This window comes from Rhinoraja longicauda, chromosome 40 (genome assembly GCF_053455715.1).
Source record: "Rhinoraja longicauda isolate Sanriku21f chromosome 40, sRhiLon1.1, whole genome shotgun sequence".
Classification (NCBI taxonomy): Eukaryota; Metazoa; Chordata; class Chondrichthyes; order Rajiformes; family Arhynchobatidae; genus Rhinoraja; species Rhinoraja longicauda.
Window position 1 is genome coordinate 5,030,624 of NC_135992.1, and position 26,449 is coordinate 5,057,072.

The window sequence follows — 26,449 nt, forward strand, 5'->3', positions numbered from 1 at the left end:
AGCGATCCCCGCATATTAACACCAGCCCTCACACACTAGGGACAATTTTTACATTTACCAAGCCAATTAACCGACATCTTGGGCGGCACGGTGGCGTAGCGGTAGAGTTGCTGCCTTACAGCGAATGCAGCACCGGAGACTCAGGTTCGATCTGACTACGGGTGCTGTACTGTACGGAGTTTGTACGTTCTCCCCGTAACCTGCGTGGGTTTTCTCCAAGATCTTCGGTTTCCTCCCATTCTCCAAAGACGTACAGGTTTGTAGGTTAATTGGCTGGGCAAATGTAAAAATTGTCCCTAGTGGGTGTAGGATAGTGTTAGTGTGCGGGGATCGCTGGGCGGCGCGGACCCGGTGGGCCGAAGGGCCTGTTTCTGCGCCGTATCTCTAAATCTAAATCTAAATCTTTGGAGTGCGGGAGGAAACCGAAGATCTGTGCATTAAATATCCCATGACTCCCAGAGGACTTTTTTTGGTGTCTTTGTTTAGTTTAGTTTAGAAACAGCGTGGAAACAGGCCCTTCGGCCCACCTAGTCAGCGCCGACCAACGATCTAACCTGTACACTAGTTCTATTCTGCACACTAAGAGACAATCGATCAAAGCCAATTAACCTGCAAATCTGCACGTCTTCAGAATGTGGGAGGAAATCGGAGCACCCGGGGGAAACCCACGTGGTCACAGGGGAGAACATACAAACAGTGTACAGACAGCACCAGAGGTCAGGATTGAACATGGGTCTCTGGTGCTGTAAGGCAGCAACTCTACCGCAGCCAGGTTGATATTTATGGCTACAGAAACAATCTGAGACAGTTCATCGGGTCATCGTATCATTTTTATTTAGAGCAACATTGTACTCAAAAATCTTCCGTGTTTCCCTACGGTCTAAAATGTCTTCGTGTCAAACTGTATTTCACTAGTTGCCATGTCCTGAAGTGCAAATATGTTGCACTGGCCTAGTTCTGGGAGACAGATGAATTGGTTTCAGGGACAGTGTGTTCTTCCCATAACCCATCCTTTAAATGGACGTTGATGGTGAACAGGTGACAAAAAGTACGGTAGATAAATGGACGTTGATGGTGAACTGGTGACAAAAGGTACGGTAGATAAATGTACGTTGATGGTGAACTGGTGACAAAAGGTACGGTAGATAAATGGACGTTGATGGTGAACAGGTGACAAAAGGTACGGTAGATAAATGTACGTTGATGGTGAACAGGTGACAAAAGGTACGGTAGATAAATGTACGTTGATGGTGAACAGGTGACAAAAGGTACGGTAGATAAATGTACGTTGATGGTGAACAGGTGACAAAAGGTACGGTAGATAAATGTACGTTGATGGTGAACAGGTGACAAAAGGTACGGTAGATAAATGTACGTTGATGGTGAACAGGTGACAAAAGGTACGGTAGATAAATGTACGTTGATGGTGAACTGGTGACAAAAAGTACGGTAGATAAGCTTCGAAGGACCCAAGCACCAGTCCAGTGACCAAAAGACATCAGGCGCAGTGGTAGAGTTGCTGCCTCGCAGCGCCAGAGACGCAAGTTCAATCCCAACTACGGGCGCTGCCTGTACGGAGTTTGCACGTTCTCCCCGTGACAGCCTGGGTCTTCTCCGAGATCTTCGGTTTCCTTTCACACTCCAAAGGCGTGCAGGTTTCTAGGTTAATTGGCTTGGTATAAATATAAAATTGTCCCTAATGTGTGTAGGGTAGTGTTAATGTGCGGGGACCGCTGGTCGGTGTGGACTTGGTGGGCCGAAGGGCCTGTTTCCACACTGTGTCTCTAAACTAAACTAATCAGGTTCCCCTGACTGAAGAAGGGTCTCGACCCGAAACGTCACCCATTTCTTCTCTCCAGAGATGCTGCCTGTCCCGCTGAGTTACTCCAGCATTTTGTGTCCATCTTCGGTTTAAACCAGCATCTGCAGTTCCTTCTTACGCAGTGCATCTACCCGATCTATTCCTCTCATGATTTTATACACCTCTATAAGATCACCCCTAATTCTCCTTTGCTCCAAGGAATAGAGACCCAGCCTGCTCAACCTCTCCCTATAGCTCACACCCTTTAGCCCTGGCAACATCATTGTAAGTTTACTCTACCCTTTCCAGCTTGACATCTTTTCTATAACACGGTGCCCAGAACTGAACACAATACTCCAAATGCGGCCTCACCAACGTCTTATGCAACTGCAACATAGCCTCCCAACGTCTATACACAACACTGACTGATGAAGGCCAATGTGCCAAACGCCTTTTTGACCAACCTATCTACCTGCAACTTCACCTTCAAGGAACCATGCACATGCACACCTAGATCCCTCTGCTCTACAACACTCCCCAGAGCCCTACCATTCACTGCCCATGTTAGACTTCCCAAAATGCAACACCTCACATTTCTCTGTGTTAAATTCCATCAACCATTCCTCAGCCTACCTGGCCAACCGATCAAGATCCTGCTGCAATTTTTCACAACTATCTTCACTCTCTGCAAAACCACCCACCTTTGTATCATCGACAAACTTGCTGATTTTGCTGTGTGTGTTCTCATTTAAATCATTGATGCAGATGACAAACAGTAACGGGCCCAGCACCGAACTCTGAGGCACGCCACTAGTCACAGGCCTCCAGTCCGAGAAACAACCTTCCACGAAGCCAATTTGCTGTCCATTCAGCGATCTCTCCTTGGATCCCACCCGATCGAACCTTCCAGAGCAGCCTAGCATGGGGGACCTTGTTGTGGAGTTCCACAGGGGTCTGTGCTGGGGGCGATTCTCTTCGTTGTACATTAATGATTTGGATAAGGGGATTGATGGCTTTGTGGCCAAGTTTACAGATGATGCTAAGATCGGTGGAGGGGCAGGCAATGTAGAGGAATCAAGTACTCTGCAGGAGGACTTGGGCAGGTGAGGAGAGTGGGCATATAAGTTGCAGATGAAATTCAGTATAGCAAAGTGCGGAGTCATGCATTTTGGTAATAAGAATAAAGGCTTATCGGAGTTGCAAAGGGACTGGTGCAGGACTCCCATAAAAGTTAATTTGCAGGTCGAATCGGTAGCAAGGAAGGCAAATCATTTATATCAAGAGGACTGGGATATAAAACCAGAGATGTAATGCTGAGTCTCTATAAGGCGCTGGTCAGGCCTCATTTGGAGTACTGTGAGCAAATTTGGGCCCCATATCTGAGGAAGGATGTGCTGGCTCTGGACATGGTCCAGATGAGGTTTACAAGAATGATCCCAGGAATGAGTGGGTCAGCATATGATGAGCGTTTGATAGCACTGGGCCTGTACTCGCTGGAGTTCAGAAGGTTGAGGGAGAACCTCATTGAAAGTTACAGAATAATGAAAGGCACAGATAGAGTGGATGTGGGAAGGATATTTCCACTGGCGGGAGAGTCTAGGACTAGACGTCATAGCCTTAGGATTAAAGGGCGCTCTTTTAGAAAGGAGACGAGGGGGAACTACTTTGGTCAGAGGGCAGTCAGTCTGTGGAAGTCATCGCCACAGAGGGCTGTGGAGGCCAAGTCAGTGGCTATTTTAAAGTCAGAGATAGACAAATTCTTGATTGGAACGGGTGTCAAGGGTTATGGGGAGAAGGCAGGAAAGTGGGATTAGGAGGCAGAAATCAGCCATGGTTGAATGGCGGTGTACCCGATGGGCCGAATGGCCTAATTCTGTTCCGAAAACGTGACTGTTTTGCTGAAGTCCAGAAATACAACATCTACACCTCTGCCCTCATTGACCTGTTTGGTCATCCCGAACACTAGCAATATCCTACACACTAGTGACAGTTTGTACTTGTCACTGAGGCCAATCAATCTACAAACCTGTACATCTTTGTAGTGTGGGAGGAAACCAGAGCACCCGGAGAAAACCCACGCATCACGGGGAGAACGTACAAACTCCGTACAGACAGCGCCCGTAGTCAGGATTGCACCCGGGTCTCTGGCGCTGTGAGGCAGCAACTCTACTTCTCCACGGGAAAAAAACTGCAGGTGCTGGTTAAAATTGAAGGTAGACACAAAATGCTGGAGTAACTCAGCGGGTCAGGCAGCATCTCAGGAGAGAAGGAATGGGTGACGTTTCGGGTCGAGATCCTTCTTCAGACTAAGGTTTGAAGAAGGGTCTCGGCCCGAAACGTCACGCGTTCTTTCTCTCCCGAGATGCTGCCTGACCCGCTGAGTTACTCCAGCATTTTGTGTCTAGCTTCAACTCTACTTCTGCACCAGCTCTGTCCCACGCATCTCATTGGCAGGTGAGTTTAAGGTTTAATCTGGCCAGAGTGATCAAGACTGGTCCACCTGCACCAGTGATTGCAGAACTCTTGCATCATGGCCCAGTAAAAGCACTCACAATACAGTTGCCTGCACCGGAGCCTGGAGGCACAAGTTCAAACCTCACCACAGCAGCTGAAGAGTTTAAAGCTAACTTAGGCGGCACGGTGGCACAGCGGTAGAGTTGCTGCCTTACAGCGAATGCAGCGCCGGAGACTCATGTTCAATCCTGACTACGGGCGCCGTCTGTACGGAGTTTGTACGTTCTCCCCGTGACCTGCGTGGGTTTTCTCCGAGATCTTCGGTTTCCTCCCACACTCCAAAGACATACAGGTATGTAGGTTAATTGACTGGGTAAATGTAAAAATTGTCCCTAGTGGGTGTAGGATAGTGTTAGTGTGCGGGGATCGCTGGGCGGCGCGGACGGTGGGCCGAAGGGCCTGTTTCCGCGCTGTATCTCTAAATCTAAAAAATCTAAATCTAAACTTCTAGACTAAAAATATGTTAGCTTAAATCTATTGGGGCATCAGTACAACCTAAGGTGGTCCTGAGCCTTAGCCTCAGAAATGTAATGAAAGGTAGGTGAGGCGAGACAGAGGTTCACCTGCACCTCCTCCAACCTCATCTATTGTATCCGCTGTTCTAGATGTCAACTTCTCTACATCGGCGAGACCAAACGCAGGCTCGGCGATCGTTTCGCTCAACACCTTCGCTCAGTCCGCCTTAACCAACCTGATCTCCCGGTGGCTGAGCACTCCAACTCCCCCTCCCACTCCCAGTCTGACCTTTCTGTCATGGGCCTCCTCCATTGTCATAGTGAGGCCCAGCACAGATTGGAGGAACAGCATCTCAGATTTCGCTTGGGCAGCTTACACCCCAGCGGTATGAACATTGACTTCTGTAACTTTAGATAGTTCCTCTGTCCCTCTCTTCCCCTCCCCCTTCCCAGTTCTCCCACTATCTCCCTGTCTCCACCTATAGCCTTTCTTCGCCCCGCCCCCCCTGACATCAGTCTGAAGAAGGGTCTCGACCCGAAACATCACCCATTCCTTCTCTCCTAGATGCTGCCTGACCTGCTGAGTTACTCCAGCATTTTGTGATACCTTCAAGTCACACCAGCTTCTCATTTTCACCCTACAAACAGCTAACAATGGCCCGTTTCCTTTGTTATCGTTACTTTTGTTGCATATCTTTTATTCATTGTTCTTCATCTCTCCGCATCATTGTCTATATCTCTCGTTTCCCTTTATCCCTCACCAGTCTGAAGAAGGGTCTCGGCCTGAAACGTCACCCATTCCTTCTCTCCAGAGATGCTGCCTGTCCCGCTGAGTTACTCCAGCATTTTGTGCCTGACTACAGTGCTTGGGTTGTGAAGTGAGAAACTGTGGTGCTAGAAGTAGACGCTGGCTTACAAATGAAGACACATAGTGCTGGAGTAACTCAGTGGGTCCGGCAGCATCTCTGGAGAACTGAGATGAGGAAAAACGTTTTCAGTCAGAGAGTTGTAAATTTGTGGAATCCTCTGCCTCAGAAGGCAGTGGAGGCCAATTCTCTGAATGCATTCAAGAGCTAAATAGAGCTCTTAAGGATAGCGGAGTCAGGGGGTATGGGGAGAAGGCAGGAACGGGGTACTGATTGAGAATGATCAGCCATGATCACATTGAATGGCGGTGCTGGCTCGAAGGGCCGAATGGCCTCCTCCTGCACCTATTGTCTATTGAGAACATTTAGAAGCGATGTTTCGGTCGGGACCCAACTTCAGAAGTTCACTCAAAACGATGTAGCAGAGAAGTTGTACGCTCTGGTAGAACTGTTTTGCACAGAGCTCATCTCTGCTCTCAAACCTCTCCTGCCTGGCACAATTGTTTAGGGTGGCACAGTGGCACAGTTGGTAGAGCTGCTGCCTCACAGCGCAGAGACCCAGCTTCAATCTTGATCTCAGGTGCTGTCGGTTTGGAGTTTGCATGTTCCCCCTGTGACCGAGTGCGTTTCCTCGTGGTTTACCCTCACGTCCCAAAGACGCGTGGGTTTGTCGGTTAATTGGACTCCGTAACTTGCCCCCCGGTGTGCAAGGAGTGGGACAACATAGAACTGGTGTGAACGAGTGATTTATTCACAAAATGCTGGAGTAACTCAGCAGGTCAGGCAGCATCTCGGGAGAGAAGGAATGGGTGACGTTTCGGGTCGAGACCCTTCTTCAGACTGCGCTATGGTGCCACCCTTTTTTCGAGGCCCCATTCAGGTGGTTACTGCGAAGAGTCTGAAGAAGGGTCTCGACCCGAAACGTCACCCAATTCCTTCTCTCCTGAGATGCTGCCTGACCTGCTGAGTTACTCCAGCATTTTGTCAATAAATACCTTCGATTTGTACCAGCATCTGCAGTTATTTTCTTACACAAGATAGAACTACATCAGAGGGCATTGGTCACATACGGACAGAACTACATCAACATGGAGTCAGCTAGTCACACAATGACAACTCTAGGCGATGACAGAGTCGATCGGTCAGTCACACAGCAACAAGACTACACTGTCACAGGGTCAGTCAGTGATATAGCGACAGTATATTACACGATCACAGGACAAGTCAGTCCATCTCTTGGTTAGAGGACATTACTGCTGGATCAATTCGATTCAAAGCATTTGACTTCCACCATTCAGCAACCTGGCAGTAACCACCTGAATGAGGCCTCGAACAAAGGGTGGCATCATAGCGCAGCAGTAGATTTGCTGCATTACAGCGCCAGAGACCCGGATTGGATCCAGACCATGGGTGCTGTCTGTACGGAGGCTGCACGTTCTCCCTATGACCGCATGGGTTTCTTCCAGGTGCTCCGGTTTCCTCCCACATGCCCACGAGGTACAGGTTTGCAGGTTAATTGGCTTCTGTAACCTGTCCCGAGTGTGAAGGATAGAATTGTTGGGCTCGGTGGGACGAAGGGCCTGTTTCCACGCTGTGTCTCTAAACTGTGCTAACAGGGGTGAAAGGCAAATGGTTACAAAACTGCGATCCAAAATCGCAGGATTGCTCCGTGATCAGACGTCCGTGAACAGAGAGTTCTGCTGGCATGCACAAATCAAATCCTTTTTTAAAAAGGAGTATTACCATAGAGTCTGAAGAAGGGTCTTGACCCGAAACGTCACCCATTCCTTCTCTCCCGAGATGCTGCCTGACCTGCTGAGTTACTCCAGCATTTTGTGAATAAATACCTTCGATTTGTACCAGCATCTGCAGTTATTTTCTTACACTACCACAGAGGCGACTTGGTAGCCAGACAGGTGGCACTGTGACACAGAGACACTTGCACCATAAACTCCACGAGTTTAATTTGTGTGGAGTTAGTTTATTTCAGCTTTGGCAGGAATTCAGGTATTACAGCTGGCCTCAGCATTGGTGGAATAGGAAACAAATAGAACAAAATATGGATAGGTGATGTTTCGGGCCGAGACCCTTCTCCAGACTGTCTCGACCTGAAATGTCACCCGTCCACATTCTCCAGCGGTCACGGTGGCGCAGCGGTGGAGTTGCTGCCTTACAGCGAATGCAGCGTCGGAGACCCGGGTTCCATCCCGACCACAGGTGCTGTCTGTACGGAGTTTGTACGTTCTCCACGTGACCTGCGTGGGTTTTCTACGAGCACTTCGGTTTCCTCCCACACTCCAAAGACATGCAGGTTTGTAGGTTAATTGGCTTGGTAGATGTTAAAAAAATCGGTCCTAGTGGGTGTAGGATAGTGTTAATGTGCGGGGATCATTGGTCGGCGCAGACGTGGTGGGCCGAAGGGCCTGTTTCCACGCTGTATCTCTAAATTAAACGCTGCCTAACCTGCAGTTACTCCAGCACTTTATGCCCTTTTGTGTATTAAGCAGCATCTGCAGTTCCTCATTTCCACAGCACGAAAAATATGTCTGCAGGCATTCAGTGTAGGTAGCAGCAGGCTACACTGTGATATACATTATTCTCAAATGGCTCCAACGTCTCACAGGTAGATCTTTATCTGACTGAGGCTTCAGAACCCACTGCTGCCAGCAACCTCCAGAGAGCGCAGGGGAAAATGGATGAACGAAAAGCGAGATAAATCACAGAATCAAACCCATGACAAATAACGACGGAAAACTGCATTGGCACAACCACACAGTCAAAGTGGTGAACACTGCCCAGTCCATCACGGGTTCTGACCTCGAAGGGATTTACAGGTGTCACTGCCTCAAAAAGGCAGCCAGCATCATCAGAGACCCACACCACCCTGGCCACGCTCTCATTTCACTCCTGCCATCGGGAAGAATGTACAGGAGCCTGAAAACTGTAACTTCCACATTCAGGAACAGCTACTCCCCAACAGCCATTAGGCTATGAAACACTACAACCTCCAAATAAGCTCTGAACTACATAGACATAGATCTGAAGGGTCTTGACCCAAAACATCACCCATTCCTTCTCTCCGGGGGGGGGGGGGGGGGGTGTGGGGGGTGGGGTGGGTGTGGGGGGGTGGGGGTGTGTGTGTGTGTGTGTGTGTGTGTGTGATTGTGTGTGTGATTGTGTGTGTGTGTGTGTGTGTGTGTGTGTGTGTGTGTGTGTGTGTGTGTGTGTGTGTGTGTGTGTGTGTGTGTGTGTGTGTTAGCGTTAGCGTGCAGGGATCGCAGGTCGGCACGGACTTGGTGGGCCGAAGGGCCTGTTTCCGCACTGTGTCTATCAAACTAAAAAGGGAGAATGAGAAATCTACAGAGTACTCTGTGGAACCCATTTTGGGGATGAAAGAGAAAAGACAAGGATTTTATGCCAACAGAATTATAGTGGCACATCAGCACAGAAATCTGACCAGTCTAGTTTAGTTTAGTTTAGAGATACAGCGCGGAAACAGGCCCTTCAGCCTACCGAGTCCACACCGACCAGCGATCCCCTCACACTAACACTATCCTACACACTAGGGACAATTTACAATTATACCAAGCCAATTAACCTGCAAACCTGTACGTCTTTGGAGTGTGGGAGGAAACCGAACATCTTGGAGAAAACCTACGTGGTCACGGGGAGAACGTGCAACTCCATACAGACAGCACCCCTAGTCGGGATCGAACCCGGGTCTATACGCGGTAAGGCAGCAAATCTACCGCTGCGCTATCGTGCTGCAGTTGGGCAGTCTGTAATGTAACACTTCCTGTACTTGGCATGGATTTCCCCTGAGAGTTCACCTTTCCAAAGGAAGGGGCAAGGATAGGAGGGAAACATTAAAGTGTAAGAAAATAACTGCAGATGTTGGTACAAATCGAAGGTATTTATTTCACAAAATGCTGGAGTAACTCAGCAGGCCAGGCAGCATCTCAGGAGAGAAGGAATGGGTGACGTTTCGGGTCGAGACCCTTCTTCAGACTCCAGCATTTTGTGAAGGGAAGCATTAAATATCAGTCTCGGCTCCTAAAACTCCTGCTCAGTGAATCTCATCTTGGATCTCACCCTAGCTGGGCGAGACCGGGACTGGACCATGCATATGCTGGATGGCAGCAGGGAAATGTCCCACTGACACCCACTCTCTGGGTTTACGCAGGCAAGAACAACTATTTGGCTCACTATAAGCCAACGTGCAGCAACCTGTAATCGATCAAGCTAATTTGAAGGAAAAACCAAAGCTTCTATTTATTCATTCACAGGATATAGTTTGGGAAACAGTGTGAGAATAGACCCTTGGGTCCACTGAGTCTGGGCCCACCATCAATCGCCCGTTCACAGCAGTTCTATGTTATCCCACTTTCACTTCCTACATACTAGGGGCAATTTACGGAGGCCAATTAACCTACAAATCCGCACGTCTTTGGGATGTGGGAGGAAACCGGAGCACCCGGAGAAAGACATTGTTGGCAAGACAGGGCGGCGCGGTGGCAGAATAGTTGCTGCCTTACAGCGCCAGAGACCCGGGTTTAATCCTGACGACGAGTGCTTGTCTGTACGGAGTTTGTACCTTCTCCCCGTGACCTGCGTGGGTTTTCTCCAGTTGCCTCCCACATCCCAAAGATGTGCAGGTTTGTCGGGGTTAATTGGCTTCTGTAAATTGTCCCCAGTGTGTAGGATAGAGCTAGTGTGCGGGGATCGCTGGTTGGCGCAGACTCGGTGGGCCCTAAGGTCCTGTTTCCACGCTGTATCTCCGAACTAAACTAAGACTGGTAATCAATGTCCATGCCTAACAGCCCCTGGAAAGAAGGGTCAACCACATTGATTAGCACGCAACAAAGACTTTTCACTGTACCTCTCAGTACATGTGACAATAAACTGAACTGATGTACTCACAAAATGCTGGAGTAACTCAGCAGGTCAGGCAGCATCTCGGGAGAGAAGGAATGGGTGACGTTTCGGGTCGAGACCCTTGATGCTGCCTGACCTGCTGAGTTACTCCAGCATTTTGTGAATAAATCGATTTGTACCAGCATCTGCAGTTATTTTCTTATACTAACTGAACTGGTGTCATGTATTGGCTAACCAAGTAAAAACATACAAGTTTCATTCGCTGTGGGATATTGGCGAACGGAATATAACTTCATGGTCTTCATCACGGATATTAGCCCTTTATTCCAGATCTTGCCGTTTGCCACAACCTGGCTTGTTAGGGATGTGAAACATTACTGCGTTTCTCAATGGAGATTGATCGTGAATTCTCTCTTGTCTTCTGTTGATGAAGGAAACCCAAGGGACAAAGTGCAGAACATCTTCAAAGATTTGGTGAGTGTGGCAGGAGATATGGGAAGACAATGGGAGGAGGAGAAGCTCGTTTTCTGTGGTGCTTCTCCCCCCCCCCCCCCCCCCCGCCACCCACCAGCTCCTGGGTGGTAGAGCCATGGGGTCGTACAGCAGAGAAACAGGCCCGTGGGCTGGAACAGGCCCTTAGATACTTGGACAGGTACACGGATAGGGAAGGTCCGGAGGGATATGGGCCAAACGCAGGCAAATGGGACCAGCTTAGATGGGACATGGATGTTGGGCCGAAGGGCTGACTAGGAACACTGACAGAAGAAGGCCTTGTAAGAATGCATTAAAGTCAAAGATGGTGCACCAGGTGCCCATTTCAAAATGCAATGGTCAGGAAGAAAAAGTACTTATTTTACGCTGAAGGTTCTCTTTCAGTATTCCCTGGACTATGACGATCATCTTGGTTGACAGCTTTAGAATCTTCTTCCCTGCTCATAAGCTCATAAGACATAGGGGCAGAATTACTAATTCTACCCATCGAGTCTACTCCTCCATTCATTCATTCATTCATTGCAGATCTATCGTTCCCTCTCAACCCTATTCTCCTGCCTTCTCCCCATCACCGTTGATGCCCGTACTAATCAAGAATCTGCCAATCTCCCCCTTAAAAATACCCAATGACTTGGCCTCCACAGCTGTCTGTGGCAATTAATTCCACATATTCACCACCCTGTGGCTAAAGGTATTCCTCCCCATCTCCTTTCTAAAGTTGCGTCCTTTTATTCTGAGGCTGTGCCCTCTGGCCTTTGACTCTCCACGTTCATTCTATCCAGGCCTTTCACAATTCGGTAAGTTTCAATGAGGTCCCCCCTCATCCTTCTAAATTCCAGTGCGTTCAGTGTTTATATTTCAGACTTGCTGGTCAGCAGAAGCTTGAGTTTAGTGGTTTGATTTTTGACCGGTGCTGTAATTCAGCTGGTGGACAAATCCTAAATCGCAACATGAAGATCAATTAGCATCAGTCTGAGGTATAACATCAACACAAGACAAAATAAAATAAGGAACATTATTTAAACTTAATGTAAAAATGATTGGCAATTTGATATTGCTTATCACAATGTCACGATCTCCAAAAGTATGATACAGTCAATGCGTTGGAAAAGACATTTGTTTCCAGTCAAGCCTTCAGTTAAACTGAAGCCAAACACCTCAAACTTAGAAAGCTTATGTTGATGGACTTCAACCTATGGGGAAAAACACAAGGCGCTGGAAGAACTCAGCAGATCAGGTGAGGGCACTGTTTCAGGTCAGCACCCTTCTTCAGACACTGATTTGTCAGACTTGGATTCTTCTGGGTTTGAAGAAGGGTACTGACCCGGAACGTCACCTGTCCAATTCCCTCCCCAGATGCTGCCTGATCCATTGAGTTCCTCCAGCACTTTGTGTTTTCTTCAAGATTCCGCCATCTGTAGTCTCTTGTGTCTCCATCTACATATGTGGGAAGGAATCAATCTTAGGAATGCCTTGGGTTTGTGTAGTTTATGCCAAAGGTGAAAGAGATTCCGTTTCCAATGCTGAAGGTTTAGTTTTAGCTCAGAGACACAGTATGGAAACAAGCCTTTCAGCCTACTGAGTCCACGCCAACCATAGATACATTCATTCTTTGTTATCCCAGTTTTGCATCCTGAAGAAGGGTCTCGACCCGAAACGTCACCCATTCTTTCTCTCCATATCTGCTGCCTGTCCCGCTGAGTTACTCCAGCATTTTGTGTCTATCTTTGCACGGTACACTTTAGAGGAAATTTACAGAAGACAATTAACCTACAGGCCTGCATGTCTTTGGAGCGTGGAAGGAGACCAGAACACCCGGAGGAAATCCACGTGGTCACGGGCGGAACGTACAAACTCCGCACAGACGCACCCAAGGTCCAGGGTGAACCCTGTGAGGCAGCAGCTCCATCGCTGTGCCACTGTGCCACCCTCTGGGTGCATGGGTTCTACATGGGAAGATTTGTTCCAAAGTGCTGATAAAACCTGTTCCCAGCTCGCAAGATGTTTACCCCTCTCCACATCCAGCTCCATCGATCATCGCTTTCAGTCTGCCCATTAGTTGCTAGCGTGGCCTAAAACTGCAGGATGCCGCGGTTCCCCACCTCTTATGTCCGTGGGAATGTTTGGGAGCGGAGAGGACTCAGCCTTACCACCAAGCTGAAGGTCTACCGTGCAGTGGTACTCACCACTCTTCTCTATGCCAGTGGGACCTGGACTGTCTACAGCAGACATGCCAAACAGCTCAACCACTTTCACTTGAGCTGCCTACGCCGACTCCTTCACGTCAGGTGGCAGGACAAAATTCCCGGCACAGAGGTCTTGGAACGGGCCGGAATCCCCAGCGTCCACACCCTCCTACGGAAAGCCCAAGCCAGATGGGCAGGCCATGTCGTCAGAATGCCCGAGAGTCGACTGCCAAAACAGCTTCTGTATGGAGAACTGTGTCAGGGCAAGCGCTCAGTAGGAGGACAGAAGAAACGGTTTAAGGACTGCCTCAAAGTGTCCCTCAAAGACTTGGACATCAACCTCAGCACTTGGGAGTCTCTTGCTCTGGACCGTCCAACCTGGCATAGCAAGCTCACCACAGGAGCCCGTGCAGCAGAGAACAGACACACTGCAGAGGCCCAGAGGAAACGCACCGCGCGCAAGGCCCGGGCTACCTCCACTTCCACTGCAGCACCCATCCACTTGAGTCCTACGTGTGGGCCTGCCTTCCGGGCCCGGATTGGCCTCACCAGTCACTTCCGGACCCACAGTCACCAATCGTCCAACTGAAAGTGAAGTCATGGTCCTCTTCCAACCCGAAGGACGAACAACAACATACCTACTGGACAGGGTGGCTTTACGGACACACAAGAACACAATATAAAGACACAGTAGTAGGCCATTTAGCCTCTTAGCCTGGTGTGCCATTTGTTAAGTGGATAGACTTCTCATTTTAGTCCTGAACAACTGACTCTTTATGCTGAGACTGAGATTCCTAACATCAGACATCCCAGCCACAGGAACCAAAATCCCTCCAACTACCCTGTCAAACCCTGTCTGAATTTTGCTTGATGGAATGAGAAGACTTTTCATCCTTCTAAATTCTCCTCACAGTACAATCCTTCCCAGAAATCAGTCTGCCAACTCTTCATTGCTCTACTTATTCGTCAAGTTTACCCTTCCCGAGAGAGGGAGACCAGAATGTGTTGCCGGGAAAGGAGTTAAAGCACATACATTAGTGGCATCTAGAAGACTTTTGGATGGGCACATGGATATGCAGGGAATTGAGGGATAGGGGCTATGTGCAGGTAGATGAGTGGTGATTTTGGCATCATGTTCGGCACAGAAATGGTAGACAGAAGGCCCTTTCTCGTGCTAAACTGTTCTATATTCTATCGATGTTTGCTGGTCGAAATAAAGCAGAATTGACTTCACACAACATTCCAGTTGTAGTCTCAATATATAATTAAGATATGTTACTCAGAAGAAATACAAAATAAGTATGGCTATTTTGTGGTTCAACAAAATCATGGCTGACCTAACACTGTAAAAACTTTCACCCAATCTTTATCAATACTTTAGTTTAACAAAAATTATTAATCCCATATTAAAATCTAGCAATGTCTGTCCATTCCCTCCACACATTACCTTACTGGCTGAGTTCCTCCAGCATTTTGTGTTTTGCTCAAGACGTCTGCAGTTCTTTGCGTCTCCATCAACTACCATTTGTGGGATTCTACAAATCTTCACCAACTACTGCATGTAAATTCCATCCCAATCAGCAGAAACAGCTTCGATTTCCCCTTATCAGTCCTCATTAATGTCTAAAATATTAATGAATTTATATTCATAATCTTCCAACTTCCAGGATTTTATTTTTATGGGACATGCACACAGCCTCGAATCTATTTCCCAGTTTTCTCAAATAGGGACTCAGCTTCAGAAACTTTGGAAATGTTACTGCTTTTGCACCACAGTTCCCAGTGAGTTTAATTAGAAAGTATAGATACGGTAGACAGTCAGAATCTTTTCCCCAGTATGGAAAAGTCAAATACTAGAGGACACAGGTTTGTTTAACATTCTTTAAACTTTGCCTCTCTCACCTGAGAGAGGGGCAAAGTTTAAAGAAGATGTGTGGGGAAAGATTTTTTTTTTTTTTTACAGAGGATGAAAAGTGCCTGGGATGCACCAAGGGTTGTGGTTAAAGCAGATACATTAGTGGCAGTTAGAAGACTTTTGGATATGCAGTGAATGGTGGGATATGGGTTATGTGCAGGAAGGAACTGCAGATGCTGGTTTAAACCGAAGAGAGACAAAAAAAACTGGAGTAATTCAGCGGGACAGGCAGCATCTCTGGGGAGAAGGAATGGGTGACCCTTCCTCAGAAGAAGGGTCTCGACCCGAAACGTCACCCATTCCTTCTCTCCAGAGATGCTGCCTGTCCCGCTGAGTTACTCCAGCTTTTTGTGTCTATCTTGGGTGACGTACAGGTGGAGGTGATGGTCTTGGCATCGTGTTCAGCACAGAAATGGTTGACGGAAGGGCCTGTTCTTGTGCTGCACTGTTCTACATTCTATCGGTGTGTGCTGGTCAAAGGCAGCATTAACTTCACCGTCTGATATTCTAATCTGCGCTAATTGATGTGGAGAATGGTTATTTTGGGAGAAGGAATCAGGAGAAAGATCAATCCTGTTGTACCCTTTTTGAACTATGCAATGTCCCCCACCAGCCCTACAAAAATATCCCTACAAATGAACAACACCGCAGGTTCGGAGATGGATGGGACAATAAAGTAAGAAGTTATACTGTTTGGAGATGGATTGTCTATGTACATTAGTGGGAAATCAAAGATCAACTGCTCGAAGTGGTACATACTCTGTGAAGGGTGTTCACTCACTTTTCTACTCCACTTTAAATAATTTCCTCATTAAAGCCCTTTTGGGTATCTATTTGGCTTTCACCTCTGAAGCCATAATTCAACATCCAGTTCAGAACATTAAAAAAACATGATAACTGCAATAATCTTTAATCAAACGAGACACGAGATATCTTAATCCAGGATAGACACAAAAAGCCAGAGTAACTCAGCGTGACAGGCAGCATCTCTGGAGAGAAGGAATGGATGACATTTCGGGTCGAGGCCCTTCCAGTCTGAAGAAGTATCTCATCCCGAAACGTCACCCATTCCTTCTCTCCAGAGATGTTGCCTGTCCCGCTGAGTTACTCCAGCTTTTTGTATCTATCTTCGGTTTAAACCAGCATCTGCAGTTCCTTCCTACACATGTCTTAATCCAGTGTCAATTACATTCAGGACAGAACATTTCCACAGCATTACTCAGTGAGGATACAATAGACTACCAAGAGAGTTATCACACAGTGAAGGATGCACCTGAGTTTTGGACTGTGACACATTGCAAGGCATCTACTGTATATGCAACACTGCTGAGTGAGTTTGACGTCTATGCAGAAAATCTGTGTGTTTCCCAGACAGTAACATCCCTTTTACCAACCAGGGAAAATGCACAACAAACTATACAACAAGATAAAAGTAAAATCGATTTAAAATCTGTCATTTGCACAGAAGATGACTAATTCAAGAAATATTTTAACACAGGTACAGTTCTTACAAGTGCAATACAGATATGCATATTCTTCAATATTTTGACAGGTCTACAATAATACCTTGCATACCTTCATGTACTGACAATTTTCCAAGAGGCACACGGCAAACATTAAAAACCTTCAGAGAAGATTTTAAAAAAATATATATATATAAATTTAGCCCCCAAAGTGGACGAGACAGAAGCACAGATAGCAACAGGGTGGGAATCACGATCTGGTTACCCTGTTGACTGTGGAATGATGCCAAGTGTTGGTTTGTGTTCTGCTGGGAGGGGGGGGGGGGGGGGGGGTTTAAGGTGGATGAGAGGGAATGGTGGAAAGTGTGGAGGGGAGGGGAAGGGATGATGCCTAATTTCCCTCCAAGTTGGATCTTAATAATTGAGGGATTGTGGAGAAAACAACTGATTAGCAGGACATAAGAGCCCTAGATTGTTGTAGACTGCAATACCCTCCCCTCTTTGGCCAGCAAGACCCAATAAAGCCCTGCTGCAATGCCCCCACTGTGATTAATATATTCTTAATCCATCATAGACAAAATTCAATGGCTCCAAATTCTTGCTAATCCCATTCATTTTTTCACAGGTGGGTTTAATATTACCTTACATGTGAATTTCAGGCCTTATTCCCTCCAAGGGTCGCTTTCAGGGGGGTTTTTTCCTCTTGCAAACACACAGCTGAACAATGGAGAAGCCACCATCTTACCACAATGCACTGTCCGCTCGCCCGCCCAGTGCGCAGGCGCCGCCGCCGCCGCCGAGCACCCTGGGAGTTGTAGTCTCCCCGTCTCCGGCCGCCTGCCGCCGCGGGCCCCGCCGGGCACTGGACTCCAACTCCCAGGGTGCGCGGCGCGGCGCGCCGGCCGGCCGGCGGGGGGGGAGCCGAGCGGAAGCGGGGAAGGACGAGGGGACGAGGACGGGGAGGCGCGGAGGCGGCCGAGCGTTTCCGGAGATTGCCGAGGAGGTGACGAGGTGGCGGCGGGGGCCGCCGAGTGGTGGCGGAGACTCACGAAGGCTTCTTAAAGGGACAGCATGTAAAGAGTCAAAAATATATTATTGTCATCTGTCCAGATAGAGCAATGAAATTCCTACTTGCAGCAGCACAACACAATGTGTAAACATAGTGCACTGTGAACAATATAATAAACGAGAGAGGAAAAAAATTCAGTGTGTATATTTCTGTGAATAATTTTCAGTGTTTATATGTGTATACACATACTAACAAAATACACATTGTAGATGGTTATGCATGCAACCTATACTGTAGCTACCTTATCACCACTAACCACGCCCCATCCTATTAGTACAACTGTAGTCTCCTCCCTTTGTTCCACCCTTTTAGGTCCCGGTACGTCTGAAGGCTGGATGCAGTCAGTGCTGGGACGTGTGTGCCATGTGCTATAATAAACTACCAGTAAAGGTTACAGTGTGTCAGAGAACACTCCTTTACATGGTGTCAGAAGTGGGATACGAGCGTTTCCCGTTTACCGGTTTTCATTTATTTTGTTCCCGTTAGTGCCCAGTTTCGGGTTTCCCTCGATATGGCGTCCTCATGCCGAAAGCCATCTCCCCTTGTCTTCGATGCCGACATTGCGGAACGATGGTCGACTTTTGTGATGGACTACACTCACTACGTCAATATTGCGAACCGGAACGACCCAGCCGCGGTCAAAGCATCACTTTTGCTCAACCTGGCCGGTCCCGACGCAATGAAGAGAGCTCAAGCCTTTGTCTATGCACCAGCGGTCCTGGATGACAACGACCAGCCGGTCGAGCCAGCTGAATCGGCCGACGACCCGGTATGTCTTTTGCGCAAATTCGCGGAGCTATGCGACCTGCCCTCCAACCGTATACTGGAGCGGGCCAGGTTCTTCTCACGCAAGCAACAGCCGGATGAACCTGTTGAATGCTTCATTGCCGACCTGCGACACCTTGCCCAGCGGTGCCGATTCGAAACCATGCGCGACCAGCTCGTCAGAGACATTCTCGTTACCGGTATGGTCGATCAGAAGCTGCGTGCCGACCTGCTGCAACGGCCTGACCTAACCCTGACTCAAGCAATGCATGCGTGCCGCATTGCCGAAGTGGTCCACCATCCTCACGGACAGAGGGGGTCTGACAACCGAGCCGTAAATTTAACTGGAGTTGCTGGACAACGACGGATGAGGGAGAACTTTCGCCCTCCACAGCGGCCCGTTCGCACACCCCGGGACCCAAGATCTAACAAGTGTCCTAACTGCAGCTACGTACACTCCTCAGAATCACAGTGCCCAGCCCTTGGGAAGACATGCAATTTCTGCGGGAGAAGAAACCATTTTGCGGCTGCCTGCCGATCCCGTGGGAAAGTTCCCTCAGCTCCCAGACAACTCCTAGACAATCTTTTGCAGGTTGATAGCGAGATGGACTCTGAGCCCAGCTTTTCCACGGGAGATGTAAGTATTTACACTCTCCTCCACAGCCGATCTCGCCTCCCCGATCCTTCTGTGAACATAACTGTCAACAATAAGTGTTTCTCTGCTAAACTTGACACGGGGGCGAAGGTGAACGTAATGTCAACAAAGCTGTTCCACCGGATAAGGAATAATGAGCTGCTGATTGCCGACCGCTCTGTTTTGCGTGCCTATGGGGGAGAGGAACTAACACCTGTGGGGAGGGCGACCTTCCACTGCGTGCTGCAGGAAGGTTCCCAGGACCTGTCTTTCTTCATTCTGGACAGTGACTGTGTGACGTTGCTTAGCAACCGGGCATGCCAGGATCTTGGGCTGGTGTCGTTTAACCATACGGTCCACAAGGTGCAACCTGTGATGGATCCACTATGTGAGTACCCAGACCTGTTTGACGACAAGCTGGGGAAGCTGCCGGTGGTGTACAAGATCGCGACAGACCCATCTGTGGAGCCCGTGATCCGTCCACCCCACAGGGTGTCTTTTGCCATGAAGGGCAAAGTGGAGAATATGCTCAAGGACATGGTCAACATGGGAGTGCTGGAGGCTGTCAGCGATCCAACCGTATGGGTCTCCACCATGGTCGCCACGTTGAAGAAAGGAAAAAATGAGATACGGGTGTGCATTAACCCCAAGGACTTAAATATGGCAATTAAACGGCCCCACTACCCCATGAGGACTGTCGAAGATGTTGCCGCCCAGGTGGGACAAGCTACTGTGTTCTCCGTCCTCGATGCAAGGAGCTCGTTTTGGCAGATACCCCTGGACAAACGCTCCACGGATCTGACCACGTTCAGCACGCCCTTCGGCAGGTTTAAGTTTTTACGGATGCCGTTCGGCATCAACTCTGCCAGCGAGGTATTTCAGCGTTCTATGGAACAACTATTTGCAGGTCTGCCCTGCGCGATTATTGTGGATGACATTCTGGTCTATGGGAGGGACGTGGCCGAACATGACCACAACCTCCGGCGGATTTTGGACCGTGCCCGGCAGATAAATTTGAAGCTCAATCGGTCAAAGTGCAAGTTCCGGGTGCCTGAGGTCACATACGTCGGACACATCTTCACAGCCCAAGGGTTAAAGCCAGACCCGCAAAAGACCAGCGCCATCTCTGAGCTGCCGGCCCCGACTGACGCTGTCAGTCTGCAGCGCTTCCTGGGCATGGTGAACTACCTGGGGAAGTTTATCCCCGACCTCAGCGAGTTGAGCGCACCCCTGAGACAACTCACAAAGAAGGACATTGCCTGGGCATGGTTTCCACACCACCAGCAGGCGTTCGACCTGCTGAAGACGAGGCTGGTCAGCACACCAACACTAAGGTTTTTTGATCTGCTGCTTCCAATCGTGGTCACCTGCGACGCCTCCCGATTTGGACTGGGTGCTGCCTGCCTGCAACTCCACGCTGACGACTCGCTGCAGCCTATCTCCTATGCCTCTAGGACAATGACGGCCACAGAGCAACGCTATGCTCAGATAGAGAAGGAGCTGCTGGCGGTGGTTTTCGCGTGTTCGAAGTTTAGAGACTTCTTATTCGGCACCAGGTTCACCATTGAAACGGATCACCAGCCACTGGTGACAATACTTAATAAACCGATACACTGCGCTCCTGCCAGACTACAGCGGATGATGCTGCAGCTACAGCGCTTTGACTTTAAGATCGTATATAAGAGGGGCACCGAGATGCATGTGGCTGATGCACTGTCCCGGGCCCCCCGGACCTCCTGCGACCAGCACCCCTTCGAGCAGTCGGACTTACAGGTACTGAACGTCAACTTCGTCCCTTCTCACCAGCTGAAATGCCTGGTTGAACACACCGCAAACGACCCCGACCTGCAGCAGCTTGCTGCTGTCATCAAGCGCGGGTGGCCCACCAAGCGGAATTCGTTGCCTGCCAGCGTCCACCCCTATTTTTTGGTCCGCGATGAGTTAGTCCTCCGGGATGGTATTATTATCAAAGGGCACAAGGTTGTCATCCCGGAATCACTGCGTGGCTTGTATTTTGATGCCGCCCACATGGGACATCCCGGTGCAGATGCCACCATCTCACATGCCCAGGACCAGTACTACTGGCCGGCCATGGCTAAATACATCCAAGCCCGAGTCGATTCCTGTCCGGACTGTCACTCGCTTGCCCCGCATCAGCAAAGACAGCCACTTTTGCAGCAGCCTGCACCTGAAATGCCCTGGACTTCTCTGGCTGCCGACATTTTCGACTGGCGTGGTAAGCAATACCTTGTGCTAGTAGACTCTTACTCGAATTGGTTCGAGGTGGACTTCCTCCCTGCCATCACCTCCGAGATGGTGATCAGCAAGCTTCGCCGCCACTTTGCCACGTTTGGTTCCCCTGTCCGGCTGCAGACAGACAACGGTCGCCAGTTCACCAGCGCTGAGTTTCGAGCGTTTGCCACAAAGTGGAACTTTAATCATTTCACTAGCAGCCCGGAGTACCCTCAAAGCAATGGTCTAGCGGAACGGGCGGTCCGGAGCGCTAAGCACCTGCTTGAACAAACCCGCCTCTCGAACGGGGATTTCTATCAGTGTCTCCTGAACCTTCGCAACATTTCTCGAGACATTTCCATGGGATCCCCTGCCCAGCGACTCATGTCCCGAGTTGTCCGCCCTCCGATGCCTATTGCCCAGCAGTCCCTGATGCCTAAAGTCCTGCAGCCTGCTGATGTCCAGAAACGTATTGCCCAAAAACACGAGATCCAGCGACGGTCGCATGATAAATCCTGCCGCCCTCTTTCTCCACTGATGCCGGGACAGGTCGTCCGTTTGCAGACGTCCACCGGCTATTCCCGACTTGCCACCGTCGTCGGGTTTGACACCGCGCCACGTTCCTACCTCGTGGATTTCGAAGGGACTGTCTACAGACGCAGCCGCCAGCACCTGTTGGCGGTTAACGAGCCCAAACCACCTCCTGCGGTTCCGTATACCCCTCCATCGCGTGTCGAGCCTTCCTCCACTAACGTACCCTCTGCTCCCTGCATGCCACGGTCGGTCCTTTTGCCTCGGGTAGCCCCCCCTGCTCCTCCCGGGCTTGCTCCCCAGGCTCTGTTGTCCCCTGCAAAATCTTCTCTCTCTCCAACCTCAACTCGTTCTACCCCTTCATTTTCGCCTGGCTCTCCTGTGTCTCTCCGTTCCCCCTGCAAGCTGGGTTCTCCACCCAGCTTCTCTCCTCCTGTTTCTGTTCTTGTCCCCCCTCCTACTCTTTCGGGCGGGGAGGGTGAAGGTGCTGTGCGCACTCGCTCGGGTCGGATTGTAAAACCTCCGGCTCGCTACGGAGAATATGTCTAGCTTTGCAGGTACTGTATAATAATCCTGCTACTGTAGTAACTTGTTTGAATTGTAAGGGGAAGGATGTAGATGGTTATGCATGCAACCTATACTGTAGCTACCTTATCACCACTAACCACGCCCCATCCTATTAGTACAACTGTAGTCTCCTCCCTTTGTTCCACCCTTTTAGGTCCCGGTACGTCTGAAGGCTGGATGCAGTCAGTGCTGGGACGTGTGTGCCATGTGCTATAATAAACTACCAGTAAAGGTTACAGTGTGTCAGAGAACACTCCTTTACACACATATATAAAGTTCACAGATATATCTATATATATATAGTGTAAGAAAATAACTGCAGATGCTGGTACAAATCGAAGGTAATTATTTCACAAAATGCTGGACTCAGTAACTCAGCAGGTCAGGCAGCATCTCAGGAGAGAAGGAATGGGTGACGTTTTGGGTCGAGACCATTCTGTATCTATATATATATATATATATATATGTGTGTGTGCGTGTATATATATACATGAGCGTGTATATATGTGTGTATATATATGTGTGTGTATATATATATATATGTGTGTATCTATATATATATATAGATATAGAAACACACACACACACACACACACACATATATATATATAGTATAAGAAAATAACTGCAGATGCTGGTACAAATCGATTTATTCACAAAATGCTGGATATATATATATATATATATATATACACACACATATATATATACACACATATATACACACTTATGTATATATACACACACGCACACACACCCACATATATATATATATATATATATACACACACATATTTGTATCTCCATATATATGTATATATACATACAGTGCCCTCCATAATGTTTGGGACAAAGACCCATCATTTATTTATTTACTCCACAATTTGAGATTTGTAATAGAGAAAAATCACATGTGGTGAAACCAAAATATATAAAAATGGCCTTTATTAAAATCTGGCAATGTGCACTTTAACCACATGTGATTTTTTTTTACTATTACAAATCTCAAAGTGTAGAGTACAGAGGCAAATAAATAAATGATGGGTCTTTGTCGCAAACGTTATGGAGGGCACTGTATATACACACACACATACATACTCACAACTAAACAAACAATCATAGTGCAATAATAACAATAATAGTCTATGTAGTTTAGTGCTTATTTGAGGTTGTAGTGTTTAATATCCGAATGGCTATAGGGAAGAAGCTGTTCCGGAATATGCTTGTCACAGTATTCAGGTTCCTGTACCTTCTTCCCGATGGCAGGGGTGAAATGAGTGTGTGGCCAGGGTGGTGTGGGTCTCCGATTATGCTTCAGTTCTCCTCCATTCAGGGATCATTGGAAAAACACACTTCAAAATCAGAATCAGAATCAGAATGACCTTTATTGTCATCCAAAAAAACCAAGTCTTTTGGACGAAATTTCGCCACCCACAGTCCAACAATAAGATCAATAAAAATAAGCAATAACACACGCCATCACAAACCAACACAAAACAAAACAAAGAACCATCCATCACAGTGAGTCTCCTCCAGTCCCCTCCTCACTGTGATGGAAGGCCAGAATGTCTTTTCTCTTCCCCTGCCGTCTTCTCCCGCGGTCAGGCTGTTGTAGTTGCCACGTTCGAGGCCGTGCCGGACGGTGAAAAGTCCGCAGCGGGCCGACCTAAGCCCCGCGATCCGGGGCGGGCGAAGACGTTGCCGCTGCCGCTGCCGGAGCTCCCGATGTCGGACCCCACCCAGGGGCCTGCGAGCCTCCGATATCCACGTGGCCCGCGGCCGAAGCCTCCGAAGGCGAGTCGCAGCCGCTCCCGCAGCGCCACCACAGCCTCTGAAGGCAGCCAGCTCCGCAGGTGGTGAGTCCGGTCCGCGGGCTCTGTGAACCAGAGCCAATAGACAATAGACAATAGGTGCAGGAGGAGGCCATTCGGCCCTTCGAGCCAGCACCGCCATTCAATGTGATCATGGCTGATCATTCTCAATCAGTACCCCGTTCCTGCCTTCTCCCCATACCCCCTGACTCCGCTGTCCTTAAGAGCTCTATCTAGCTCTCTCTTGAATGCATTCAGAGAATTGGCCTCCACCGCCTTCTGAGGCAGAGAATTCCACAGATTCACAACTCTTTGACTGAAAAAGTTTTTCCTCATCTCCGTTCTAAATGGCCTACCCCTTATTCTTAAACTGTGGCCCCTTGTTCTGGACTCCCCCAACATTGGGAACATGTTTCCTGCCCCTAACGTGTCCAACCCCTTAATAATCTTATACGTTTCGATAAGATCCCCTCTCATCCTTCTAAATTCCAGTGTATACAAGTCTAGTCGCTCCAGTCTTTCAACATATGACAGTCCCGCCATTCCGGGAATTAACCTAGTAAACCTACGCTGCATGCCTTCAATAGCAAGTGAGGTGGTCCCAGCTGGAGGCTGCCAGCTCCAGGTGTTTGGCTGATGGTAGGCCTCAGCGGGAACGGAGACACCACCCAGAAAACAATGTCAGGTCTCCGTTCAGAAGAGACAATTTTACAGTTTCCCCCCCACACACATAGTACACAACCACAAAAAACACTACATCACATCTAAACACTACAATTAAGACAAAAAACACAAAAGACAAATGGACTGCAGGTGAGCGCCACCATTTCCAAGGGTCTTAATGGGTCTTAATTCACGTTTCTGCTAAAATTCATTTGCACAGAAGTAAATCTCTCTCGAAAGACGAACAGGTATGTAGGTTAATTGGCTGGGTAAATGTAAAAATTGTCCCTTGTGGGTGTAGGATAGTGTTAATGTGTGGGGATCGCTGGGCGGCACGGACTTGGAGGGCCGAAAAGGCCTGTTTCCAGCTGTATATATATGATATGATATGATATGATATATGAGCATAATTTGCTGAGTGGGTGAATCGAGGACCAGAGGACATAGGTTTAAAGTGAAGGGGGAAAGATTTAATAGGAATCTGAGGGGTAACATTTTCACCCAGAGGGTGGTGGGTGTATGGAAGTGTAGTTGAGACAGGAACTATCCCAACATTTAAGAAACAGTCAGTCAGGTACATCGATAGGACAGGTTTGGAGGGATATGGACCAAACGCGGGCAGGTGGGACTGGTGTAGCTGGGACATGTTGGCTGGTGTGGGCAAGTTGGGCCGAAGGTCCTGTTTCCCTTACTGTTTCACTCTATGACTCTACAACTTGAGAAAAACTATCCCATTTCCCTCCGTAGTAAGGGATTAAATACAGTTTCAATTAGATCTATGAATGCAGTTGAAAATTCTGGGGGGGTGGGGGTTTGTGTACTAACCAGTCAGTGGAATGGCCTTACATGATTACAATTGAGCCGTCCACAGTGTACAGATAGATGCAGGATAAAAGAAGGGTCTCGACCCGAAACGTCACCCATTCCTTCTCTCCCGAGATGCTGCCTGACCCGCTGAGTTACTCCAGCACTTTGTGAATAAAGGGAATAACATTTTGTGTCAGGTAAAGTCCGATTAAAGAAGACGATAACAACTTCGTGGTTGAAACCACAGCCTCCAAGCATAATGCAATGGAGAGATAGGGTAAAAAATGTGTATATAATGGAAAAAATCACAGCAAGGTTACAGTTGACAACAGACATGTTTGATAAAAGATGGTCATTATTAATACAGGCAATGCCGGGACTCGAGCCTCTTCCGTTTTTGGGAACTTAAAGTAAGGGTATTTACATTCAATATGCATCTCCTATGTTTGTTTAGTTTGTGTTTGTATGTATGTAAAAAAAAAAAATAATAAAAATAAAGTAAAAAAAAAAAAAAGAGAGTCCAAGGGTCTCCAGTGAGGTAGATAGTAGCTTAGGACCGCTTGGCGAAAGGATGGTTCAGTTGCCTGATAACAGCTGGGAAGAAACTGTTCGTGCTTCTGGTGGTGTGCGTTGTCACACTTTTACACCTTTTTGCCCGAGGGGAGAGGGGAGAAGAGGAAATGGACCGGGTGTGACTCATCCTTGTTTATGCCCCTGGCCTTGCCCGGAGGCAGCGTGAGGTGTAAACTGAGTCAATAGAAGGGAGGCTGGTTTGTGTGATGGTCCGGGCTGCATCCACAATT

The 26,449-nt window shown here is 48.4% G+C and overlaps 1 protein-coding gene across 3 annotated transcripts in view; it reads right to left on the bottom strand.

Moving 5' to 3' along the window:
* scaf1 (SR-related CTD-associated factor 1) overlaps nt 1-17,367 on the bottom strand; it is a 59,076-nt gene extending 41,709 nt beyond the window's left edge. Inside the window, exon 1 of one of the 3 annotated variants that reach the window (XM_078430798.1) lies at nt 17,313-17,367. The gene's annotated coding sequence lies outside the window, so the exon portion shown is untranslated. Of the gene's footprint in view, nt 1-17,208 lie in introns of all 3 variants that reach the window. The other 2 variants (XM_078430797.1, XM_078430799.1) reach the window with 2 other exon arrangements.
* Between the last annotated feature and the right edge of the window lie 9,082 nt (nt 17,368-26,449).